The 8789-nt window shown below is 39.8% G+C and overlaps 1 pseudogene; it reads right to left on the bottom strand.

Moving 5' to 3' along the window:
• Positions 1 to 1784: 1784 nt before the first annotated feature.
• On the bottom strand, positions 1785 to 8555 carry LOC139823847 (uncharacterized; annotated as a pseudogene).
• Positions 8556 to 8789: the final 234 nt, after the last annotated feature.

Here is an 8789-nt window from a genome sequence, read left to right as displayed (position 1 = left end):
GGTACGATACACGAGTAACACGAGTAAGGCACGAGCGCGCTCATCCCTGCACAAGCCCGCCAAATCAAGTCACGTGATCGCGCTCGACCAATCCGCGCAAGACTCGTTAATTATTACACGCCCGGGCCATGGTATCTGCACGCGTATGATCACGCCATAAAAAAAGACTGCTACGCATACTATTATAAACATATTATAGACATGACGACGGAAAAATTAAAATGCTTTACGTGACGGGAGAGTAACGCTATGCCTTACAAAACTCATTTTTGTGACAAAAAATATGGACATAATAATAAATCCAAAATAAGTCCATGTACAAATGTCCAATGGATGTACAGTATATATTCATAAATTAGTTATATAAAGGGGATCTCAAATGGATGTCCACTGGACGTCCCTCTTTATTAGTCCAATGTACATCCTTATATGGATGTACAATGGACGACCTTATTATGTCCATGGACGTATGGTAGTAAAATGGACGTAAAACGGACGTCCATAAGATGTACGGTGCTATTTGGGTTGAGTTTGCTTTTCGGTTACCTATCCCGTAAGATAAGGGGCACAATCGCGGAACCGCGGTAACGGGGTAACGCGGAAGGACCGGGAAGCCAATTGACAACGCAATCGGCTTACCGACGTAGGAGCGCGTTACGGAGATGCCGCGTAGTCGGTCCATCAAGTTGCGATGGATTTCGAGCGTGGCGGAGCGAAATGGCTGACCGACAGCGGAATCGGCTTACCGACGTAGGAGCGCGATACGGGGATGCCGCGTAGTCGATCCATCAAGTTACGATGGATTCCGAACACGGTAAAGCGAAATAGCTGACCGGGAGCGGAATCGGCTTACCGACATAGGAGCGCGATACGGGGATGCCGCGTAGTCGATCCATCAAGTTACGATAGATTCCGAGCGCGGTAAAGCGAAATAGCTGACCGGGAGCGGAATCGGCTTACCGACATAGGAGCGCGATACGGGGATGCCGCGTAGTCGATCCATCAAGTTACGATAGATTCCGAGCGCGGTAAAGCGAAATAGCTGACCGAAAGCGGAATCGGCTTGCCGACGTAGGAGCGCGATACGGAAGGGTTGCGTAGTCCTCCCATCAAGTTACGATGGAATCCGAGCGCGGTAGAGCGAAATAGCTGACCGGAAGCGGAACCGGCTCGCCGACGCAGGAGCATATTGCGGAGGTGTCGCGCAGTCGAACCATCGAGTTACGATGAAATTCGAGCGCGGTGGGGCGAAATCGCCGAACGGAAGCGGAAGCAGCGCATAGTCACGGCGACGAACCCGCGGTAGGAGTCTAATGCATGTAAGCACGGAACTTGGTACGCGGAAACATGTAGAAACCTCTGGATTATTCCACGATATGAACCGTCATTAAGAGAAGCACGAAAGTAAACATGTTTGCGCGAACTGGACGAAATGTGAAAGCGAGTGGAATGCGGAAATGTTTGCGCTACTGCGAAGCGAGAGCCACAGATGTTCGGCAAATGTGCGGCCAAGAACAAAGGGGCTACGCGAACGTGAACGAAAGAAATGTGAAAGTGTTGACACGCGGCTACAGGTGTTCGACATATGCGCGATTGAGAACAATGGGGCCATTCATGACACTGTTGACACAGCTGCTGGCAAGAAGCGCAGGTGTTCGGCAGATGCGACAAGTGGGGGCATCCCCACTCGATCGAGGTAGGGCAGCCGAGCCCAGGAATCGAGGATTCGTCTCTCGGCTCTCGATGCGAACGGTCGCATCGAGGAACTCGTCTCTCTATTCCAACTAAGCGTAAAGTGTTGGCTCCCTGTAGTCAGGGGCATCGGCGTAACTTAGGCTGAGCGCGTACGCGAACGGCGAACGAGAGCGAGAATGATCCCGCTCAACGGTGCGTAATCCCGCGAGTCCATGTAACGTAACTAAAAGCAGAGAAATAAATTATATTTTACCTCTTGTTATGAAATTACGTGTGACGATTATTCGGTGAAGACAACCTGCAAAGACTTACCTATCCCATTCGTAATTTCACCTGTCGGCCGTCCGAAATCCTCCATCGACGAACGCACAGCGGCTGAGGCCCAGCGAAGCGGCTGTCCAGCAGAAGCGAAGGAAGTCCTTTGCGCGGAGCGGTCCAACAAGTCCAGCGGGTCGATCCGGAGACAGATGGAAGCTGAAACAGAGTCGTAGAGAGGGGAATTAGCGAAGTCAGCGAAAGGTTGGTTCTTATTCAAGTATCTTTCTTGATAGGCCGAGGTTAAAATCGAGTGGCGACCGTGATAATTGATGATATTGAGGGCGTGTGGTTAATGTCAATCCTCCGTCCAGCTACAACCATTCACATATTGTAAAAATAATCCGAAAACAACGATGAAATATAATTGCTTTTATAATATATCAGAAATAGAACGGAAGTGTAAACTGCACTTTAGGAAGAAGATTGATAGATAAAAAGGTAATTTTAAAATATTATATGCAATACCTGTATACGCGTCTAACAGATTGCTATCTATTGTTTCTTGATATCCTAGAGTGTCGTCTAGACTGTCCAGAGTATCGGCTTGCAAATCTGCAATAAAATATATTTTTTTCCCTTTTTTACAAAATATAGGTTGCGTAGCACATATTAGATATATAGCATATAAGACAAACCAAAGCTCTCTTCGGGCATTTTCGATACGTTGCTAAGTGCTTGCAAAAATTCTCTCAGCAAAAACCTGCAGTAATAAAAAATATATACATATAAAAAAGTTACGGTAATGTAATATATTATTACACGTACTAAAAAAAAAACACAAAACACAATTTTAAAAATATATATCTGTGTATGTGTGAGTTTGTGCGCGCGCGCGTGTGTGTACACACACACACACACACACACACACACACACACCACAATACACACAATTTATATATATATATATATATATATATATATATATATATGTACATATGTATATATTACAAGCATGCATGATTTTTTAAGTCTTTTTGCAATTTGGGCTTTGTTTTATAAAATATAAATTAGAATTTAATCATTAAAATAATTGTCGTTATTTGGAATGACTTTATACTTCTTCCTTCTTTTGGGAAACTGGCGGATTCGGTCGCGATAGAAGTTCTTCGGTTTGAAGGCGATAAAGTCGTCAATAAATTTTTGGATGTCGGACGTATCTTGGAAGTGTTGTCCAGCCAACGAATGTTACATCGACCTGAACAGGTGGTAATCGAAAGGGGCCAAGTCTGGTGCATGACAACGCTCGGCCACACGTTGCTTGCTCCGACTCAGAGGACCATTTTAAACTTGGGCTGGGACGTCCTATCTCACGTGGCTTATTCACCAGACTTGGTCCCTTCCGATTACCATCTGTTTAAGTCGATGCAGCATTTGTTGGCTGGACAATACTCTCAAGATATATCTTGACATCCAAAATTTATCAATGACTTCATTGCCTCCAAACCGAGACACTTCTATCGCGTCGGAATTCGCCAACTTCCCGAAAGTTGGAAGAAAACCATTGCAAATAACGGCAGTTATTTAAATGATTAAATTGTAATTTAAATTTTTTTAAAACAAAGCTCACATATTGCAAAAAATATTAAAAATTATGCATACTCGTAATATATATACATCTTTATCGTAAATTTCTTTAAAACAAATATTATAATTACCTTCCTGAGCTCAAAGAGGCTTGTGCCTCCGCAATACGCTTGTCACGCGTACATTATGTTGGACGCGTACTCTTTTTACGCTACGTCCCTCCGCTAATCTCCCAATATTTATCTCTTGATCGAGAAGCAATTCGCCTAAATTATCTGTAAAAGATAAAAAAATTATATTGCAGACACACTTTTATACAATGTGCAGAAAATTTACATTTTACAAGTTTTTGCGATAGTAAGCAATACATACAAAGAAAATCCCAAATATTAGGATGTATTCCACCAAATCTATGAAAAAGTATGTAATGGAAACTTTCCACGACATTGTTTGTCCGTATAGGTGTACCAAAAATGAAAACTTTTTCTTTCAAAGGAAGCCAAACGCCTTAAATAAACAGTAAACTGCAATACAGCAGGATACTCTGTCGATATCAGATCAGCCTCTTCTTGTATTATCTGCAATCCTTCCTCAAATGCATTGACCGGCGCCAATGGCAAGGCCATGGTAAAACCAAGAACCTTTCTAAGGGCTACCATTAGACCTAATGCTCTTCAACGTCTTAATACAGCCTGCATAAAATAATATTGAATATAATATTAAATCATACTTAACAAGCAGATGAGTTACATAGCAATAAAAATAGCTTTATAAAAATTACAAAAATATTCGTTTTTGTCGTTTGCATACGTACCTAATTGAAATAAACCAACAACCAGTTATACGTGCTTCTGGAAAAATCTCTCTTGCAACTGTCATTGCCGCACGTTCATAATCACTCATGACTGACTTCACTCCTTGCAGTGCATTCGGATGGAGTTCCTTTACCCTTCGCCAAATCGCATTATACACATTCATGGTGCGCTTCTCATACAATATAAAAAGGACCGGTATACCCTAATGGATAAAAGGCAAAAATATATAGCATAAAAATGTCTTATCAACATTTATAAGAAGATCAAAAGCTGTTAAATGAATCTAACACACATAAACGCACGCACGCACACACACACGCACGCACGCACGTACACACACGCACGCATGCACGCACGCACGCACGCACGCACGCACGCACGCACACACGCACAACATACCGTGTCCATATATCGTATATGAATAGTATATAATTGGGCAAAGGATACTCTGGGAACGACCTGTTCAAAAGGATAAATTTCTTCAAGTAATGTACATAAGGGTATTAAGGATACATATTTAGGACTAACTATTATTATATAAGGATTGGTATACATTTTGATAATTTTCGCTTATAATCTTTGTTCTTATTTAATTTTAATTTTTTAATTTATTGCGATGCATAGTAGTGGATACAGTTAGAGTATAATGAGTGCACGCAAATGGTAAGGCATCAACAAATTGTTGTTTCTATGCCTACCAGTGGAGACAGTGTGAGTTGACATAATACTAAATACTAAATATATAATATAATATAGAAACAATAAATAATACAGAAATAATGGATTCGCTCACGGGATTCGCTCAATACTAAATACTAAATATATAATATAATATAGAAACAATAAATAATACAGAAACAATGGATTCGCTCACGGGAGTAAATACAGTCATTAATATATTGTCGCAGAACTAAAAAATACACACGCAGTGAACGCATAGGATATACGTACGCAACACTCGCACATGTGCGCGTTAGCAGACCGACCGTGCAAGCAATCAGCAATGCGCAGGTTGAGATGCATTTCTGGCAGGAAGTGCAGTTGATAGAATAAAAGTGAACGTAGCTGTACGAAAGGAGGGCAGGGAGGATAAGGATCTTATGGAAGAGGGAAGGTCATTGAAATATTGACTGCACAGTAGGAGAACGAAGCGCGAAACTTGGCGGAGTGATGCGATGGAAAGGAAAGAAGGTCAGGGTAACGAGTATTTTGGGCGTTAACGGCATGAAGCTCAGAGTTCAGATGCAGGAGACGTCGGAGGTAAGGAGGAGTGTCAGACTGAAGAAGACGGAAAAACCAGGCAACAGAGATGAAGCATAAAACGTTGTTGGATTTTTAACCAACGGGAGTTAGAATAGAGTGGAGATATATGGTCAAATTTACGGACATTGTAAGAGAAGCGGAGACATGAGTTTTGAATATATTGGATACGATTCAATAGTTGTTGGTTAAGTGCTGGAATATAAACGACGCACAGTGGGCTGAACGGTAAAAAAAACGGACGTATTTGTAGAAAATGATGAAGTTCAAAAATTCAAAATTGCATTAATGGTTATAGTTATTAGTTCAAGTAAGGCTTAAAATTAGTTTTAATAATTTTTTATTTTAATTTTTTTAAAATCGAAGAAAGTTTTCGTAGTTGAAAATGAACAACCTTTTATTTACGTGTTGAAATGTTTTATTTTACCTTCATTTCAAATAAGTGCCATGAACACAATTATTGTCCGATTTCAAAAAACCAAAGCTTGTTTTAAAGAAGTGCATGTACGGAATATGAAAAAAAAATTCGTATACAGTTTTAATATTTAAACAATATTAATATGTAAATTACTTTTTAAACGGAAAATGTTCAAAAATTCGAACAAAATCTAAATTAGCAATCGAATATATGAATGCCTCCGATTCGATCCAAGAAATTCTGCACAGATACTTGTTCAATAAGTATCTGACTACAAGTGCCTATTAATATTTTATCCAACTTTAACCAATTCTTCTCAAATTAAGGGGTTAGTCTACCTTAGATCGGGCAGAAACAGGCGAATTTTCAGGAATTAATTTCAGACAAAATATCGGTGATACATGAATGATTTTTTTTTCATTATCTTTATTAGGGTTTCAAGAACATGTACAAATTTTTTGGTGTAAACAAATTTTAAAATGGCGATGAGGCACTCCTTCGCGCGCAATTATGCTTTTCAGACGGTGTACATGGTTTCTGAATTGTGGGTGGTCTAAAAAAAAAAAATATATATGGTCATTAACTATATTGTATTGCCTTCAGAATGACGGAGCTTTTTTTCTCTCCTCGTTTTTGGCGTCAAGAAAAAAATTCTTGAATTTTTCACTGCATTTTTGAAAAATTCAGGAATTTTTTTCTTGACGCCAAAAACGAGGAGAGAAAAAAAGCTCCGTCATTCTGAAGGCAATACAATATAGTTAATGACCATATTTTTTTTTTTTTTTAGACCACCCACAATTCAGAAACCATGTACACCGTCTGAAAAGCATAATTGCGCGCGGAGTGCCTCATCGCCATTTTGAAATTGTTTACACCAAAAAATTTGTACATGTTCTTGAAACCCTAATAAAGATAATGAAAAAAAATCATTCATGTATCACCGATATTTTGTCTGAAATTAATTCCTAAAAATTCGCCTGTTTTTGCCCGATCTAGAGTAGACTAACCCCTTAACGCTTTTCGGTTCCTACTCTTCTGAGAACTGGTATATCAAGCTAGTCTTTTATATTAGAGTTTTCCTCACTCTCTGTCGAATCCAGAACCACGAACGCGGACGAATATAAGGGTATCTCTAAAGTTTGACCTAGCCCCCTGAATCTCGGAAACGGCTTTAGATATGGAAAAACGTCGAAACATGTGTGCGATTATTTGGAGGGGTTGCTTATTGTATGCCAAAAAATTTCTTAGCCTTCCAGGGGGCGAGGGTGCATCAGATTCGTAATCAGCGATTCAAAAACCTTTCAAATACCGAGTTTTACGTGAATCAGGCGACTTTTAGTAACTTGGGACCAACATTTCATATCCGCCATTTTGGATTTTGAAAATTTAACCTCAGATTCTTATAAAATGACCAAAAAAACATTTTGATACCAATTTTTAGACTGTTTTATTGACATTCCAATGAGTTATTGACATATGTCCACAAATTTGACAATTCAGCCCACTGTGCGACGTCGGCGTAGTCAAAGAGTGAGACGACAAGAGCTTGGGATACATGAAGCTTCTGAGAAGTGGAGAGTATGTGCCGAACGGATACAGAAGACGAAGTCGAGCAAAGGCAGCCCGACATTTTACGTCAACATGTTGTTTAAAAGACCAGGAAGAGTCAACGTGAACGCCGAGTATTTTTATTGAGGATGATAGAGGTATGGGTACGGAGTTCAGATAAAGATCGAAGGATTGAAGCTGAGACAACAGCACTGGAGAACCTGCAATGAGAAGTGAGGATTTGGAAGGGTTAAAGTGCAGTCCATTTGAGGATGCCCATTTAGCTACCGCTTCAAGGTACCGCTTATAGCTTTCATTTAAATCTCGAATGTTGCTTACCGAAAATGTACCGTCCATGAATATTTCTGTGGATGCTGCTAGCGCGTTTAGTAAGGTATTAGTTGTAAATAGCACTGCTCTATGGCCATTATCAGATAATACTGTGCCTATATAAATGTGTTCGGTCGGCTGATAATTCATTAATGCTACCTCAAGACCGGCAATAGTCTGTGGTATCTCCGGTCTGTGACGTATTTGTTTGTTCTCTGTACAGAAAACTTCTCATAGTACGGTAAGATAATTTTTCCGCAGCTACTGGATTTCTATAAAAAAAATTGTAAACAAAATTATCTAACAATAAGTTAAAAGGTTTGACATTTTAATCTGATAATGTAAATATTATTAAAATTGCTTAATATTGTGTTATGTATCTGGGCTGGAAAGGGTGTGTACACTCTCCCGGTTTAATACAAGTATGTCCCACTTGATTCAAACCGCTTACAAAATTAAGTCGATTTGCTCCGGTATCGCGTCCGCTCAGGATTGGTCCTGATATGATTGGCGATATCGGAGCGGATCGACTTAATTTTGTAAACGGTTTGAATCAAGTGGAATATACTTGTATTAAACCGGGAGAGTGTACACACCCTTTCCTGCCCACATACATAATACAAATATTGGCCATACCCGTTGGCCATACCTGCTCTGCGTGAAGCACGCATTGGTCACGCGTGGTTCACGTTTACCGAGCGCGCGCATCTAAATACGTAATATAAATCTATCCATAACAATTTGTTTGTTTTCTTTTTAAATATTTTATTTGATTGATTAATTAGAACGGAAAAGATAAAGATTTATTTACTTAGATTAATCATACATTTTCTCAGTTTAAACATTTGAAATTCTCGTAGTTTTTCAAAGGAATTGTCATC

This window comes from Temnothorax longispinosus, unplaced genomic scaffold, assembly GCF_030848805.1.
Source record: "Temnothorax longispinosus isolate EJ_2023e unplaced genomic scaffold, Tlon_JGU_v1 HiC_scaffold_19, whole genome shotgun sequence".
Lineage (NCBI taxonomy): Eukaryota > Metazoa > Arthropoda > Insecta > Hymenoptera > Formicidae > Temnothorax > Temnothorax longispinosus.
This window is presented reverse-complemented; position numbering and strand designations above follow the sequence as displayed.